Source organism: Hyperoodon ampullatus, assembly GCF_949752795.1.
Source record: "Hyperoodon ampullatus genome assembly, chromosome: 12".
NCBI lineage: Eukaryota > Metazoa > Chordata > Mammalia > Artiodactyla > Ziphiidae > Hyperoodon > Hyperoodon ampullatus.
Genome location: NC_136925.1, coordinates 72446127 through 72462102, shown reverse-complemented (window position 1 = coordinate 72462102; position 15976 = coordinate 72446127). Strand labels below are relative to the sequence as shown.

General features: G+C 41.1%; 1 long non-coding RNA gene across 1 annotated transcript in view; it reads right to left on the bottom strand.

The window, feature by feature from the left end:
- Positions 1 to 10493: 10493 nt before the first annotated feature.
- LOC307061694 overlaps positions 10494 to 15976 on the bottom strand; it is a 63441-nt gene continuing 57958 nt past the window's right edge. Inside the window, exons 2-3 of the long non-coding RNA XR_013811196.1 lie at positions 10990 to 11095; positions 10494 to 10687 (exon numbers count right to left, since the gene is read on the bottom strand). This is a non-coding gene — a long non-coding RNA (uncharacterized lncRNA). The remainder of the gene's footprint in view (positions 10688 to 10989; positions 11096 to 15976) is intronic.

Sequence of the window (15976 nt, the reverse complement as noted above, 5' to 3'; positions counted from 1 at the left end):
ATGGGACATAAAGGGACCTGTCCCCAGGTTTCTTTAACTCAGTGGCTGTGGACAAGCCACTGCCCAGGCCACAGTTCCATTTGTAAAGTGGCTGAATTAGGTGGTCTCTAAAATCCAAACCTCACATATCAGTTATGATGCATTTCATTCATCAAGACTTGGTAGAGAGCAGAGGGTAAAGGGCTTTTCTTTCTTTTGTTTTCAAGAATAATCACTAAATGCCACTAGGTGGACATCTCAGACAAAATTTTTTTCCACCTTGAAGCATATATTTATAAGTATGGCCGCAAGGCAGGTTTTAGCTGAAAAGTCGGATCTGAAGGGTAAAGAAAGCTACTACCTTATCCAAATCAGACACCTAGATTTTTTTCTTTTTCTTTTTTGGTTTTATGGGCTTCTGGGGAAACAGTTAGCTAAGGCATACTCCAGAATTGTCATCCTGCTCATGGGCATCAGGAATGTACTTACTTAGCAAATTTATTAGGATTAGTTAATTTTTTTTTTTTAATTAAATGAGGTAAGGAAAGTCAGACGTTGTCAGTGAGCAGTGGGTAATTTTGATAGGTAGGGTTAAGGCGGGGGATCCCTGGTATGGAGGATGGAGAGTGTGATGTGGTGAAAAAAGCAGGGAATTATGAGTCTAGTTCCAGGGCTACTACTGCTACTACTTAGCCTTGAGGCCTTGGCCACCTGACTTCTGTTTTCTAGGTGTCCATTTCCTCATCTCTACAAGGAAGGCATTGGTCTCTCCATCCTCTTAGTTGCCCAATAATCAAAAAAGAAATTCTACCCAATAGGATGTAGCTTTTAGAGTCTGACTCTCAGAAGCACTGAAGCCAAGACTATAAACTCAGTGTACATCTGATAACAACTGGAGATCAGGCAGAGATCTACAGTTAACCTGTGATACGATCTTTTTTGCAACTGTGGGAGATCCTCACTTACCTACAGAAAAGAGCTCAGATATACCAGTAAAGTCCTGTTACATAACATGATAATAATAAACGTTTCCTTTCCACAAACGTATTTACATTTCTCAGCTATAATTTGATAATATATGAACATTTAAAAAACCACGTATGACACTGGCATTGTGGGTTGAACTGCGTGTCCCACCTCCCAAATTCATAAGGTGAGGCCTAACCCCAGTACCTCAGAAGATGATCTTATTTGGAGATGGGGGTCTTTACAGAGGTAACTTAATCAAATCATTGGGGTGGGCATGAATTCAATGTGACTGGTGTCCTTCTAAAACGGGGAAACCTGGACACAGAGATACGCTTAGGGAGAATGCCATGTGAACAAGAAGACAGCAATCTACAAGCCAAGGAGAGAGGCCTGGAACAGAGCCTTCCTTCACAGCCCTCAGAAGGAACCAACCCTGCCGACATCTTGTTTCTGGACTTCTGGCCTCCAGAACTACGAGACAATAAATTGCTGTTGCTTAAACCACCCAATCTGTGGTACTACTTTGTTACAGCAGACCAAGCAGACGAACAACTGGCATCCTCTGAACAATGACTGTGCATTATCTTGCATCCTACTATGTGCCAAACACTCACATAAACAAACCAAGGTACTCTAGGGTTTAAGACTGTGAGAGCTGGAAGAAACGAGCATTGAGACTGGGTTGACAGTGGACAAAGGCTATCAGCAGTATTATTTTTGTAGTTTTAAAGATGCCTTCTCGCCCCCTCCATTCCAACACACAATGTAACACGACTGATTCAACAAAGCACACAAAATACAAAAAAATATAAAAACCTAAAGAAGCCCAGTGTTGGGGAGGGTGCACACCTGGGAACACTCACGGCTCTGTTTTTATTTCAGGTACCGTGTGCTGACTCAGCACAGGAGTTGGGGTCAGCTCTGTTACTCTACCAGCTCCTCCACAGGGCATGCAATCCAAGCATTTATGATACACCCTCTTATTAATCTTAAGAACTTTTTCCCAAATCAGAATAGATGAAGAAATAATGTGCTATTATTTCATATCACAAGAAGTTAGGCTACACTGATTCTATTAAGGCACTTTATCAAAAATAAAGGGAAATGCGAAGAAATGGCCATAGTGAATGCACATTAAAACAAGCATTATTACATAGAGCAAGTTGATAATAGTTTCCAAAGATAAAATTCAGACCGGATCCAGCACCATTATTCTCAAATGCCTTATCTGGCAAAGTTCGGAAGTGAGTAAGTTTTATAAAACCATGATGAAGGAAATGCAAATACTCTGAACTTATATATTAATTAAAATCAATCTCCATTACCTTTTGTCTTAACAAGCTCAGAATTAAACATAGTCTCTATTCAATAGTGACAGTACTTATGGCTCAAGAAAAGCTGAGACAAAGGCGGGACTCCAACAGTGCAGCAACTAGGAAGGAGGAAAGTTTTACAGTGAATTACCTAGGCCAGGCAAGTGGATGTGGCCCCAGGGGAAGTGGGAAGATTCTGCAAGATGTAACTTTTCAGGGCTATGTTAGAATGTTCAGTGGGAACTGACAGACCAGTGATTCTGGCAGAGTGTGATGTTTTCAAAACAGTGAGGGGGAGTGGAATTATCTGTTGCAATGCACAATTAGCATTGAGCTGAGTTTTGCAACTTGAATATCAGCAGTTAACATTTTCCCTTCAGGTTTGCCATAGTAACTTGTCAGGATGTTATTTACATTAAACCTGATCTGCCTCACTTTCCCATGAGAGCTAAAAGTAATAACTTAGGCTTTATAGAGCTGTACAATATATATCTTTTGGAGGGGAAAAATTTTTAGTTACGACTGTCCCATTCCCATGGTCCACACCAAAACTTGAGTTTATTATTTTATTTCACAATATTCAAATGAAGTCAGTGATTCTCACTCCTGTCTGCACATTAGAATCAACCAGAAGCTTCTAAAAATCCAGATACCTAGGCCACAGCCCAGACCAATAAAGTCAAAACCTCTAGGCATGGACCCAGGCTCAGTACTATTTCTTTTTCCTCCCCAAGTGATTCCAATGTCCATCCGAGTCAGGGAATAAAATATTTCTTTCTTAAATGAAAGAATTCTTCTTTTGGTACATTTCTTGGCATTCCAAATTGTTTGATCAAGAAAAGTTTCAAAACACTGAAAATCTTATCCATCGGTCAAGATTTCCTGAACTAGAAAGGGACTGGTGATGATTCTTGCACAAAGAGAAATAGCTAACAGCTGTGTTATTTACTGTTCACATAGTTGGTTAACACACTTTTGCCTTCCATTCATAGGATTCATAAAGTTTCATGTGGTTTAGAGACGAATCAAGGTGAAGATTTTATTTTTTATTTTTTTGGCCACGTCACACGGCATGCGGGATCCCAGTTCCTTGACCAGGGATGGAACCCCTGCAGTGGAAGCATGGAGGCTTAACTACTGGACCGCCAGGAAGTCTGAAGTGTGAAGATGTTAGATGATATCCCTTCTAACTCTCAGACTATGATTCAACACAGTATTTCTCATAATTGTCTGCAGAGAAGAGGCAGCTAGAGGTGCTTGTTGAAAATACAGACTCCCAGTTCCTTCTTTGGAGGGTTGATTCTGTAGTTATGGTGGGTCTCTGGGGCTCCTTATCACCAGGCAAGCTTGAAAAATATTTTATTCCCTGACTTGGGTGGACATTGGAATCACTTAGGGAGGAAAAAAAGAGTACTGAGCCTAGGTCCACTCCTAGAGATTCTGACTTTATTGGTCTGGGCTGTGGCCTGGGTATCTGGATTTTTAGAAGCTTCTGGTTGATTTTAATGTGCAGACAGGGGTGAGAATCACTGACTTCATTGAAACGATAGTCATTTAAGTGAAACAGGTGTGAAAGCAATGTCTACCATTCCCATTAAGATATTCAATGTGCTTTCACATACATGTGTCTCATTTGAATCCTTGAAAATCTGCTGAGGTGGGAAGAGTGGGCATTCTCTTTCTCTTTCTCTTACAGATAAGCAAACCAAAACTCGGAGAGGTGAAGTGGCATGATCGAGGTACCATTAGAAGTAGAATTATGGAATTGGTGACATCTGTCTTATGGATTCTACTGCCTTGCCTATGTTTCTTTACTCCTTACTAGCTCACCAGCTGTCCCAGCCTCCCTTTAAAAACAAAACAAAACAACACTTTTGGTTGCCTAGAGCGACCAAAAACTTACATCAGAATTGTTATGAATAATAATACTAATAAAAACCACATCAGCAGCTAACATTGGGTCCTTTCTATACATTGTGCTAAGTGCTCTGCATGCATTATCTAATTGTCTCAAAGACTCTGTAAGGTGGGTTATCATTCCCATTTTACAGGTGAGGAAACTGAGGCTTAGAGAGTAAGTAACTTGCCAACGGTCACGTTCCTATGCAGCACTCTTCTTATTTCATCTAAAGCTCTTCCTATTTTCCTTGCAGCTAACCAAATTTCAGCAAGTGGTAGAGAGAAAAGGATCTGATACAGTAATTCAGAGAAAGCTATTATGGACAATTACAGCTTTCCTGAATCATATTGCCACTTCTAACGTGGAGATCAGATCTTTTAAGAAACTTCTCGAGCCAGCCATTCAAAAACGTTGAGTATCCAGCACTTGAAGAGTTCATCTGGAGAATCATGGGTCGTTAATTCCTAACTACCTGCTTTGTCTATGCCTGGGTTAACCCTGTCTTCCCAGAGACAGTCCATAATACACTGACTTGGTGTCTGAAGGCTTGAGCCTGAGTCCCAAATGCTTGTTATTCGCTGTGGGATCTTGAGCCAGTCATATCCAGGATGTGGCTTAATGTTCTGAGAGAATCAGGCCCAGTTGGAAAATTAATCAATATTCTCATCTTTCTTTTTCTAAGGTTTCCAAAGTACTGAACTTATTTTTTTCCCCGGCTCTGTCTGTTGTCACTGTTGTTCTTGTAACCATTTTTACTGTTACTATATAAATGAGATATACTGTACTAGATACTACACGATAAAATGAAATATATAGTATATTTTACCAATAAATAAAGTGCCTAGCACAGTGCTTGGTAGAGTAAGCAAATATCTGAGACATCATCACTATTGTCAGCATCATTAAATGTATTATTTGTCCATCATAATTAATTGCTGATAGTACAGAAAAACGTATAGAAATAGTAATAGGTGACAATGACTGTACATTTACTCCCTTCACATGTACAGAACTTATTTTTCTTATTTAAGTATCCAGAGCTCAAAGTAAATGAGGTCAAGGATCACGTTCCTAAAAGTTCAAGAGGATGTGTCTTCTGTTTAGCTACAAAAACTCTTCCCAGAAGTTAGGTACTATTTCATGATGCTGTGAAGAGGGAAAAAGATGTAAAAGAACAGAGTTTCTTTATCCTTCCAATTCTGAAGACTGTCATCTGGTGGGGGGGGGTCCTAGCTAACTTCCTGCAAAATTATACTTATGTAAAGATTGAGGAGAAATTATTCTTTTATGTATACTATAAAGAGAATAAGGCTACTGGGTCAACTGACAGAAGCTTAAACTATGCATCCTCTAATATATAAATCTCGATTTATTCAACAAATATTAACTGAGCACTTACTCTGTGCTGCACACTGGGAATACAATGACGACAAAGGTCCCTACGCTCACAAAGCGTTCTTTTTTAGGTGGCACACGGACAAGGGACAAGCACACAAACAGGCTAGTAGAACAATAACTGTGCTAAATTTCTAAAAAGAAACCATCAGTGGGCTGAGATGGAGACTGTTGGCAGAGGTATCCTCTTCAGATAGAGCAGTCAGGAAGAGGTGACATTTGAACTGGAAGAATATGAAGTCAGCTATTACGTGTGGGAAGAAAAACATTGCAGGCAGCGAGGTGTGTGAATGCAACGTCTCTGAGGTGGGGAACAATGCTTGGTGCAGTCGAGAAATTGGAAAAAGTCAAGTATAATTGGAGTGCAGAGAGCGTGGGAGAAGGTATGACACCAAGCCTCAAGATGATCAGGGGCTGGGTCACCCAGCCCTCTGGGCCATGCTAAGGAGTATGGATTTATTTTAGGTCCAGTAGGAAGCCACTGAAGACTTTTAAGCAGAGAAGCAGCATGATCTGATTTGTGTCTCAGTGTAATTCCTACTGCGTGTGGAGAAAGGCCATTGAAGATAATGATGACCTTTCTCTTCCCAGCCAATACTTGTTAGAAAAGCAGAAATTATCAAGTAATCTCCCTCTATTTTTAAAGCAATCTTCCTTCATATTGTTGGAGGAACAGTGGTTCTTCTACATTCTAAACAGGACAGAATTATAGGGGTAGAGGCCACAAGGGTTTAACCTGTCTAGCTGAGGACAGGAATGCATTTCACAACACTTTTTGTCAAAATAAAAGATAACAGTCACTGTCAGTGACGTGCATGCCTTTGGGTCTTTCCTTCATCAGAGAAAACTGTTGGGTCCAAAGTGAGCAAGATGCAGGCATATATGACCCCCTTAAGTCCCAGGTGGAGCACTAGGAATTCTGTGCTTCCTGGTTCTGGACAGGTAACAGTAAACAAAACGCATACATGCGTACCTAGGATAACTGATTGGCATGCAAGTGTCACTTTCCATCGTAATAGAACTCTTAGCGGCCCTGATAAATATAAAAGTTAAGACACTCAAATTCTTCCTGGGCCAGCTCAGAAATACATCCTCCATTGTCAGGTACCCTTCTCTTGCCATTGTCCAGACAGGGGCAGGAAAACAATAAAAGTCAAACTCTCTTTACCCCATGATAGGTTTCTTTTCAGGTTTCAGTTCAACGCAAAGCGTATTTCTATGGTTGAGTTATGAACTCCAAAAATAGAGGCTTGTGATGGAAATGCAGACAGAACACCTCACTGCAGCCACGTTCCTGGGCACCGCTATAGTCATCAGTTTTAATGAGACCTGTTAATATCGCCTCCATCAGAATGGTTGCCCTGGGCTGAGTTTCTGGGCTGTGCACAGGTGCTCTCGGCCAAAAATGTAATGTACATTATTACATTATCAATGAGGCACAGATGTGCTTTCTGTCTGAACTCAAGGTGGTGTTCCTGCCAAGTGTATAAGTCTTTCAGCGGGCCCGGGTTTGTTTGTATCAAAATGCTGTTCTAGCTCAGTGAACCTGAGAAGTGCCTTCTGCTTCTCCAGGACAGGAGTTTAGAAAACATGCTTAAGAGTGCAAGAAGGCTGGGCTCTCAAAAGGCAGGTACAGGATTTCTTAAGAACATGAAACTCAGCCCAACACCTTCTGCTTTTTCAGTGAAAACTTCAGCCACTGCATGTTCATTCATTGACTCCTCGGGATTTTCTTGGGCACCCACCCTGCTCAGGTACCCTGAAGAAGTTGAAGATGATTCTGTCAAGGACTTTGCCCCCAGGCACTCTGCAAGTATTTCTGCCATTTCTGATTTTCCCTGCCAACTTCTTTAGAATTGACTCTCAAGATCTGGGTCTCCGTTGCCACTCCCTGAGGCTCTAGTCCTAACATTATGGTGTTTTTCTACAGAGTTGAATGTTTAACTTAATTTTACATCCCCAGCGGTGTCTCCTTTTTCCTAAGCTTGAAACCCCCGTTCATTGAACTTTTTGTTATTCAACTTGGTCCCTAGGATCTATCTGACTTGAAGCCAGGTTTTTCTTAAAGCTGGCAGCTCCTGCAGTTAGCCTAGCTTCTTACCTTGGCTCTGCCAAACCAGTGTGGATACCTGGGTGCCGAGAACTGGCTTTGAAGGGCACCCAGGGGCCACCACCGACAGGGCACTGCACCTGCCTCTGTTCTCAATGTGAAGTCACCTGTCAGGGACGGAATGGTGGCTCAGGGAGGAAAAGGGTATCTCCTCCACACAGGAGGGAGTTTTGACTCAATCCTGACTTGGAAAGTGACATTGCCTTCCTTGCTGTCCAGGAAAATTGTTCTCTTACACAGAAGCTAAATGGTGAGAAAGGAGATCAGTGCACTGGCTACCATGCAGTCTCCTTACTGTCATTTCTGTTTTAAGCACAGAGATGGACACAAGGAAGACACTGGGAAGTGTGTGTGTGCGTGTGTGTGTGCTTGGAGAAGCATGCAGTGTTTTCCTGGGCATCTGAGAGCATCCGGCTGAGGAAAACATGAGAGCAGCAAGGTCAGGACCCAGCATTATCCAATCCTCTGTCCTTCAGCTTGTTGTACACCCCTCGACTGATAACCAAAGATGACAGAGGTCCCTGAAGATAAATGCATGCTCTTCTTCCCCATTTCCTTTCCACCCCCATCCCCATGCCTGACTTCAGCTTCCCGCTTCCCCACCCCCCACTAATCCCCACTCCTCACTTGAGTAACGGTTTGGCAGTGGCATCATGAAGCGGTGGCTGGTGGCATTAACCCTGTCTCCTGTCCCCTCATCCCTCAGGGATGTGGCCGTTGCTGGGGAGCTCAGGACTGTCATTCCTGCCATCCGCCTCAGAGCCCCAAAGATCTGGGCCAGCAGCGGTGCCCTCGTGGTGCAACGGCTGTTCTACATGGCTGGCCTCGTTAGAAAGTGAATCTCTTGACAGGCAATTTGCTGCTGCCACCTGTATCAAGAAATCTTTCGCTAAGACTGTGAAATGCATGAGACCCCCTCTCTGCTCCCAGGTTTAGTTTTCACATGTTCTGCTTCTACTACTGAACGTACATTGTCCTGTTTGCATTTCCAGTTGGTACTTGAAATATTCTGATCACCTCTCCTTTCTCCTAGGCAGATAGGTACATGTTTTATAAGTGGTAGGAAGGCAAGGACATAAGGGACCCAACAGGTGACAGTAGGAAGTAAATGTCAGACGTGCTTCTGACTCAGGAAGACTTGGGGGGTGCTGCAAGCCCCTCCAAGAGAATCTGAGTTTGGATGAAATGCAGAGGTGGAAGGGTTGACTTTCTGTCTAGGGATTTACCGCGGACTCTCTCTTGTCAAATATCAGGTGGAAATCTTCCTGATGATTACCTCAGTGCTAGAAGATTTGGACAACACATTAATATTTACAAAGTGCTTTTTAGGAGCTGTACCAACTATTATGCAAATTCAAAACAAGTTACATAAGAAGCTGATTAATGTTATTGTATTAATATATCAAATGTATAAACTGTATCGTAAGATTTTTTGGGGCAGGCAACTATAATATGATTAATGTAAGTTAAGTGATATTTAAAAATAATTTAGATTCAAAATAGAAATCTTTTCCAATGAATATTTCATAATTGAAAAATTAAGCTTCTTCAAATTTCATGAAAATTGAAAGGAACATTATGAAAGTGGTATCCTCCGATCTCTATTCTTTTAATATTTTCAAAAGATCATATATTTCAAATAGATGTACATATTATATTTAATCTTGGACTAAAAAAAGCTGGTTCTTAAATATGCTATTTTGTCCAGAAATTAAAAACGAGGGAAATAATAATTTAAAAAGCCAAGCTTGGGACTTCCCTGGTGGTCCAGTGGTTAGGACTTCGCCTTCCAATGCTGGGGGTGTGGGTTCGATCCCTGGTCAGGGAGCTAGGATCCCACATGCCTCGCGGCCAAAAACCCAAAACATAAAACGGAAGCGATATTGTAACAAATTCAATAACGACTTTAAAAATGGTCCACAGCAAAACAAAAAAAAAATCAGAAATTGAAAAAAAAAAAAGACGAGTTTTACGGTGCATTGAAAGAGTGTTAAAATGATGAAAAGTGCCTTAGTCTTTAAAAGACCTCATCATCCCAACCAAAGTCCTCCTCCCACAGATAAGGTATGGCTCACCCTTACTGTAAGGGGCACCATCGGTGAGATGCAAGGTCTTCTCCATGACAGGGAGTCAGTTCTCAGCCATATTTCTGCCAGGCATTTCTTTTTCTCCATCGACCCTATAATTCATTTATGCAGTTAATAAAAATGTATTAAGCCAGGTGTGTTCTGGAGGGACAATGATGAGTAAGAACAGTCTTAGCACTGCCTCAAGGAGTGAAGGGTGACAGGCAGTGAGATAAGCAACAGCAATGGAACCAGGGCCAGGATGGGAGGAGAAGGAGGGTTATCTACGGAGCCTTCAACAGGAGCGGATCCCACAGCCCTGAGCACTGGTGAGAATGTAGGGGGTTCAGGACATTGGGCCCTTGCTCTGAAAGAAGAATCCAAGAGAGATCTGGATTTTCTCTCTGCTCATACAGTTCATTTGAAATTTGAGGACAGTTTACACAATTGGCATTGTCAACCCCATCTGTTCCTAGAATTTTGGCTTAGCCCTAGACACAAGGAACACCCTGAGTGTGGTGGCTTAACTTTGGTTCTGTTTAATTTTCCTAACCAAAAACATTGGTCTTGAGTGACTCCAAGCTCCCCTGGAACACGGGTTGCCCCCCTTTGGGTATAAGCTTCCCCCCCCATCCTTGCAGACAACAATCTTTGAGTGCCGTCCAGTTATAACACACAGGCAGCCAAGGTAACAGAGGTGCATAGAAATAGGAAAAATACCAGGCTGTTTGCATTGGGACATGGTAACCGTGAAATGAGCAAACATTTAATTTTGTTTATTGAGGTCAACATGAAAGCTGTTGAATCTCTTATAACAACTTTGTGAGATTTGATGCATGCCTTTTTGAAACACCTCAAGCTGAGCTTGTTGTTCTGAAATGTCAGCATGTTCCATTCTGGTAAGCAGTCAACTCGTATTGAGTTCTCCCTTTGTGCAGAACGCTGTGAAGTGTGGCTGAAATGCATAAGGGGGACGAAAGAGGATACAATGAAAACTGGAAGCTGTGAGTCAGTAGACAGTGAAAACAATCTGAAAAGCCTTTCTGGTTTTGCTTGATTTCAGACTGCATTCATGATCAAGCGGGAGAAGCCCACCCACACTTTCCCTGCGTGCTTTACTTTTATGGTCCCCTTCTCAATGCAAGGGGCTACCTGGGCAGTCATTTTTGCCCACTGAGCGAGGTAATCTCAGAAATGGCAGCCTGAATTTGTGAAGAAGCTGTGTGTCGTCTTGGACCCAGGCAGAGATGTGCTAACCTTTGAGGCCAGGGAGCCTTCAGACAGGGCCGGGAAGAAAGGCAAGCCAACAATCTCAGGCCTCACCTCTTGCTTCTTTTTTCCATTTACCTTTGATGAGGGTATGCTGACAAAATAAAATATTGAGAAGTCACGGGAATTGCCTGGTTGTCTAGTGGTTAGGACTCCGTGCTTCCACTGCAGGGGTCATGGGTTCAATCCCTGGTTGGGGAACTAAGGTCCCACATGTTGCACGGTGTGGCCAAAAAGAAAAGAATACTGAGAAGTCGTAATTATATAGAGGATAAATGAACAGGCTTTGGAGTTCTGAGGTTTAAACCAAGGCTTCACTATGATTAACTCTATGACTCTGGGCAAGTCGACCTCTGTGAACCGTGGTGTCCACATCTGTAAAATGGGGGTAATAATAATACCTACTCAGGGGGTTATTGTGAGGATTAAATGAGATAACAAATATATAAGTAGGTTAGCCTAGGGCCCAGTACAGAAATGTTTATAAATGTTAAGCTATTATTATCTATAATTATGTCAACTCTATGGGAAAAAAAAAACACTGCTTTAATTAGGATTCTTTAGTTTGATAGTTCCAAAAACTGCCCAGTCTAACACAAACAAAAAGTTATGTGCATTCTAACAAGTTAAACATGGGAAAACAAAGTATTCATTTATTAATTCATTTAACAAGCATCTATGGAGCATTTTGTATGTGCTCAGCAATGGGCGAGCCACTGAGGGTGCACACATAAAAGTAACAGTTCCCATTTGCCAGGAACTTGAAGTCCAGTGGAGCAGATCAATACATAAACTGACAATGACAATATAGCATGTGTGCTTAATACATGTGGCTTGGCAGATCTATGCTTTGAAAACACAGAGCCCAGGAGAGAAGAGCATGTAATACCAAAAGGATTACATGCTGATTACAGTCTAACATTCTCATTCTAAAGGAATGGAAGAGGGAAGTCAGGAACACAGGAGAGATTACTGCAGGCCCTGCCTCACACCCTGCCGAGCTCCCAGCCTTAGAAACTGGCTTCTCCCCAGCCTGGGGTGTCATTCTTTGGTCTTTAAGATAAATGCCCTTGGACAGGAGCTTAAGGCCAATCCTCTGTAACTCAGGTTTAAGCCAAGTTTGCAGTCAGGGCGGCCTTGACCATATGCCCCCAGTCCGATACATGCTCTTCTGGCCTGAATGTTTAGAATCAGAAATGGGCTCTTTCTTCTTTGCACATCTTTTTTTTTTTTTTTTTTTTGCGGTACGCGGGCCTCCCAACGCCATGGCCTCTCCCGTTGTGCAGCACAGGCTCCGGACGCGCAGAGCTCAGCGGCCATGGCTCACAGGCCCAGCCGCTCCGCGGCATGTGGGATCTTCCCGGACCGGGGCATGAATCCGTGTCCCCTGTATCAGCAGGCGGATTCTCAACCACTGCGCCACCAGGGAAGCCCTTTGCACATCTTTAAAAACTCTAATATTGGCTGTGAACTCCATGCTTATGGGTGGAATCCTGCTACCTCTTAAAGACTTTACCAATGACCTTTCCTGCTCCCTAGGGTCTGTGTTGGTTGGTTTGTTTTTGGTAATAGCTTTATTGACATATAATTCACATAGCATACAATTCATTCACTTAAAATGTACAATTCAGTAACTTTTAGCATTATTCACAGCTCTACTATCACCACCATCACCTTCAGAACATTTCATCACCCCCAAAAATCCTTTGCACCCCTTAGCTGTCAGTCCGATCCTCCCATCCCTCCAGCCTCTGGCAACCACTAATCTACCTTCTGTCATTACAGATTTGCCTATTCTGGACATTTCACATAAGTGCATGCTATGGCTCAAATTCTAGCCCCCTAAATTCATATGATGAAGTCCTAACCCCCAATGTGACTGCGTATTTGGAGACGGGACTTGAAAGAGGTAATTAAAGTTAAATAAAATCATAAGGGTGGGGAACCTGATCCAACAGGACTGGTATCCTTATAAGAATAGGAAGAGACACCAGGGATGTGTGTGCAAAGAGGAAAGACCATGTGAGGGCACAGGGAGAAGACAGTAGTCTGCTAGCCAAGGAGAGAGGCCTCAGGAGAAACCAAACCTGCCAAAACCTTGATCTTGGACTTCTAGGCTCCAGAACGATGAGAAAATAAACTTCTGCTGCTTAAGCCACCCAGTCTGTGGTATTTTATTATGGCAGCCTTAGTAGATTAATGTAGTAGATTCATACAATATGTGGCCTTTGTGTCTGGCTTCTTTCATTTAGCATAATGTTTTCAAGGTTTAATCCATGCTGTAAGATGTATCAGGACTTCATTCCTTTTTTGATGACAAATAATATTCCATTGTATGAATAAACCATATTTTCTTTATTCATTTTGATGGACATTTGGATTATTTCAACCTTTTGGCTGTTATGAATAATGCTGCTGTGAACATTCATGTTCAAGTTTTTGTGTGAACATGTTTTCATTTCTCTTGAGTATGTATATCTAGGAGTAAAATTTATGGGTCATATGGAAACTCTGTGTATAACATTTGAGGAACTGTTAAACTCTTTTCCAAAGTGTCTATACATTTTACTTTCTCACTAGCAATGAATGAGGGTTCCAATTTCTCCATGTCTTTGTTAACATTTGTTACTGTCTGTCTTTTTTGACTGTAGCCATACTAGTGGGTACAAAGTGGCAGTTCATTGTGGTTTTGGTTTGCACATCAGTAATAACTAATAATGTTGAGCATCTTTTCATGTGCTTATTGGCCATTTGTATATCTTTGTTGGAGAAATGTTTATTCAGATCTTTTGCCTACTTTTAATTAGCAATTAAATTTTTTTAGCAATTAATTTTCCATTTGACTTTTTATTGTTGAGTTGCAATTATCCTTTATATGTTCTGGATACAAGTTCCTTATCAGACATAAGATTTGCAAAAATTTGTCCCATTCTGTGTGTTATTTCTTCATTTTCTTGAAGGTGTCCTTTAAAGCACATAAGCTTTAATTTTGACGATGTCCAATTCAACTAATTTTTCTTTGGTTGCTTGCACTTTTGGTGTCTTATTTAAGAAACCACTGCCTAACCTAAGGTCATGAAAATTTACTCATATGTTTTCTTCTAACAGTTTTACCACTTTAGGTCTTACATTTAGATCTTTGATCACTTTTGATTTAATTTTGTATATGGTGTGAGGTAAGGGTTCAACTTCATTCTTATGCATGTGGATAACCAGTCATCTCAGCATTATTTGTGGAAAAGACTATTCATTTCCCCATTGAATTGTCTTAGGAATTTGAATAAAAAATCAACTAACCATAAATTTAAAAGTTTATTTCTGGACTCTCAATTCTATTCCATTGATCTATATGTCTATCTTTATGCCAGTACCATACTGTCTTGACTGTCTTGATAACTGTAGCTTTGTAGTAAATTTTGAAATTGAGAAGTGTGAGTCCTCCAACTTTGTTCTCATTTTTCAGGATTGTTTTGGATGTTGTGGGTCCCTTGAAGTTCTCTATGCTTTTGAAGGATTATCTCTCTCTGGTGCCTGTTGCCAGGATTTATCTGCTGGCTGAGGCATCTGAGGTTGGCCTGCAAATCTGCCAGGCTTACCATATGTGCTGGTCTCTGTATGCCTCAGTATTACTTCGTCTGCCTGAATAGACTTTTTCCAGCCCCTGGAGCTGGATCTTGTTACTCCAAGTTCTTGATGGGTACCTTGTCGGGGAGGGGATCACATTCCAAGCCCAGCCCTTGTGGTGTTTTAAATAAAATTGATATGTTAGGTCTCATGGTTCACTATAGAATCCTAAGAATTAATTAGCTTTGATGGACAGCTTGTTAAGTGTAGTCATGTTATGGCTGTTGTTTTTAGATTATAAAAATAATATTGTCATATCCTAAAAAAAAAGCAAACAGGTAAAAAATCATAACCCATTTGTTAAAATTATAGTGTATCAATGATCTAATGTATTACTGTAGATAGGCTCTTTTTTCCTCTGTAGTAAGAAGTTTTTGCATGATTTTTGGAAATTAACTTGAGTTGAGAATTCCACTAGGAATTTTTTTGGTATCTATTGTTTCCCTTATGGTTTGAGAGGCCATTCACATTTTTGGAGGCATAATCAAGCAAAAACCATACTCTTGGCCTAGGAAGAGTTTGTCACTTTATAAGGGTGCATTCACAGAAATATATTTACTTGGATTTATTTTGAGGTTAGGCTAAGACTTAACATGTAGTTTGTCTTTATATTGAACTCTTTCCTCTCTAAGAGCATACATGCATTTACAAATGCAGCATCTCATCCTCAGAACAATTCTTAAGACCGGCTACAGATGTTCAGTTTAAATCGATTTGGCTTCCAAGCCATCTGAATAAAACGTGCCACACTATTTACTGAAACCTGGGCTCCGACAATCCTGATGCTCATATTTTCTTCAGGATGACCAGCAAGGGGCACTAAAGCCTAGCATCTCTACCTTGTTCCCTTCCAACAACATCAGAGGTTTCAGTAAGCAAGTAATTGGGCATGAATATGGAAGCTGTGCACTTTTATAGTCAGATCAAAACACTGGTAGCAGTCTCTTTGATATTTTTCAAGGGTACTGATATTTTTTAAATGAGAAAGATTCTGATTGGGTAAAAAGACAGCAAAACAATTCCAAATACAGAATCACTCTTTGTTTGCCAGCCATAATTCTCCTGTCTAGTCAATACTATTAGGTAAACCAGCAGAATCCTGTCATTGTTTCTCTATGAATTACTGTATTTTTTTCCATCCAGAGAACATAATGGCCTAGCCACATAACGAGTTCCTAAAAGGATGAACTACTTGATGTTACAGTGACAAGCAATTATTACAGAGGCCTACTGGTTGGTCTTTTTTCTTCTTCCCTTTAAATTTTGCCTGCCTATTTATTTCCATCAGCTAGTAAGGATGACTCTTTTATGGCTTCAAATAAAGGATGCAATCTACATGCTAGGCACACAT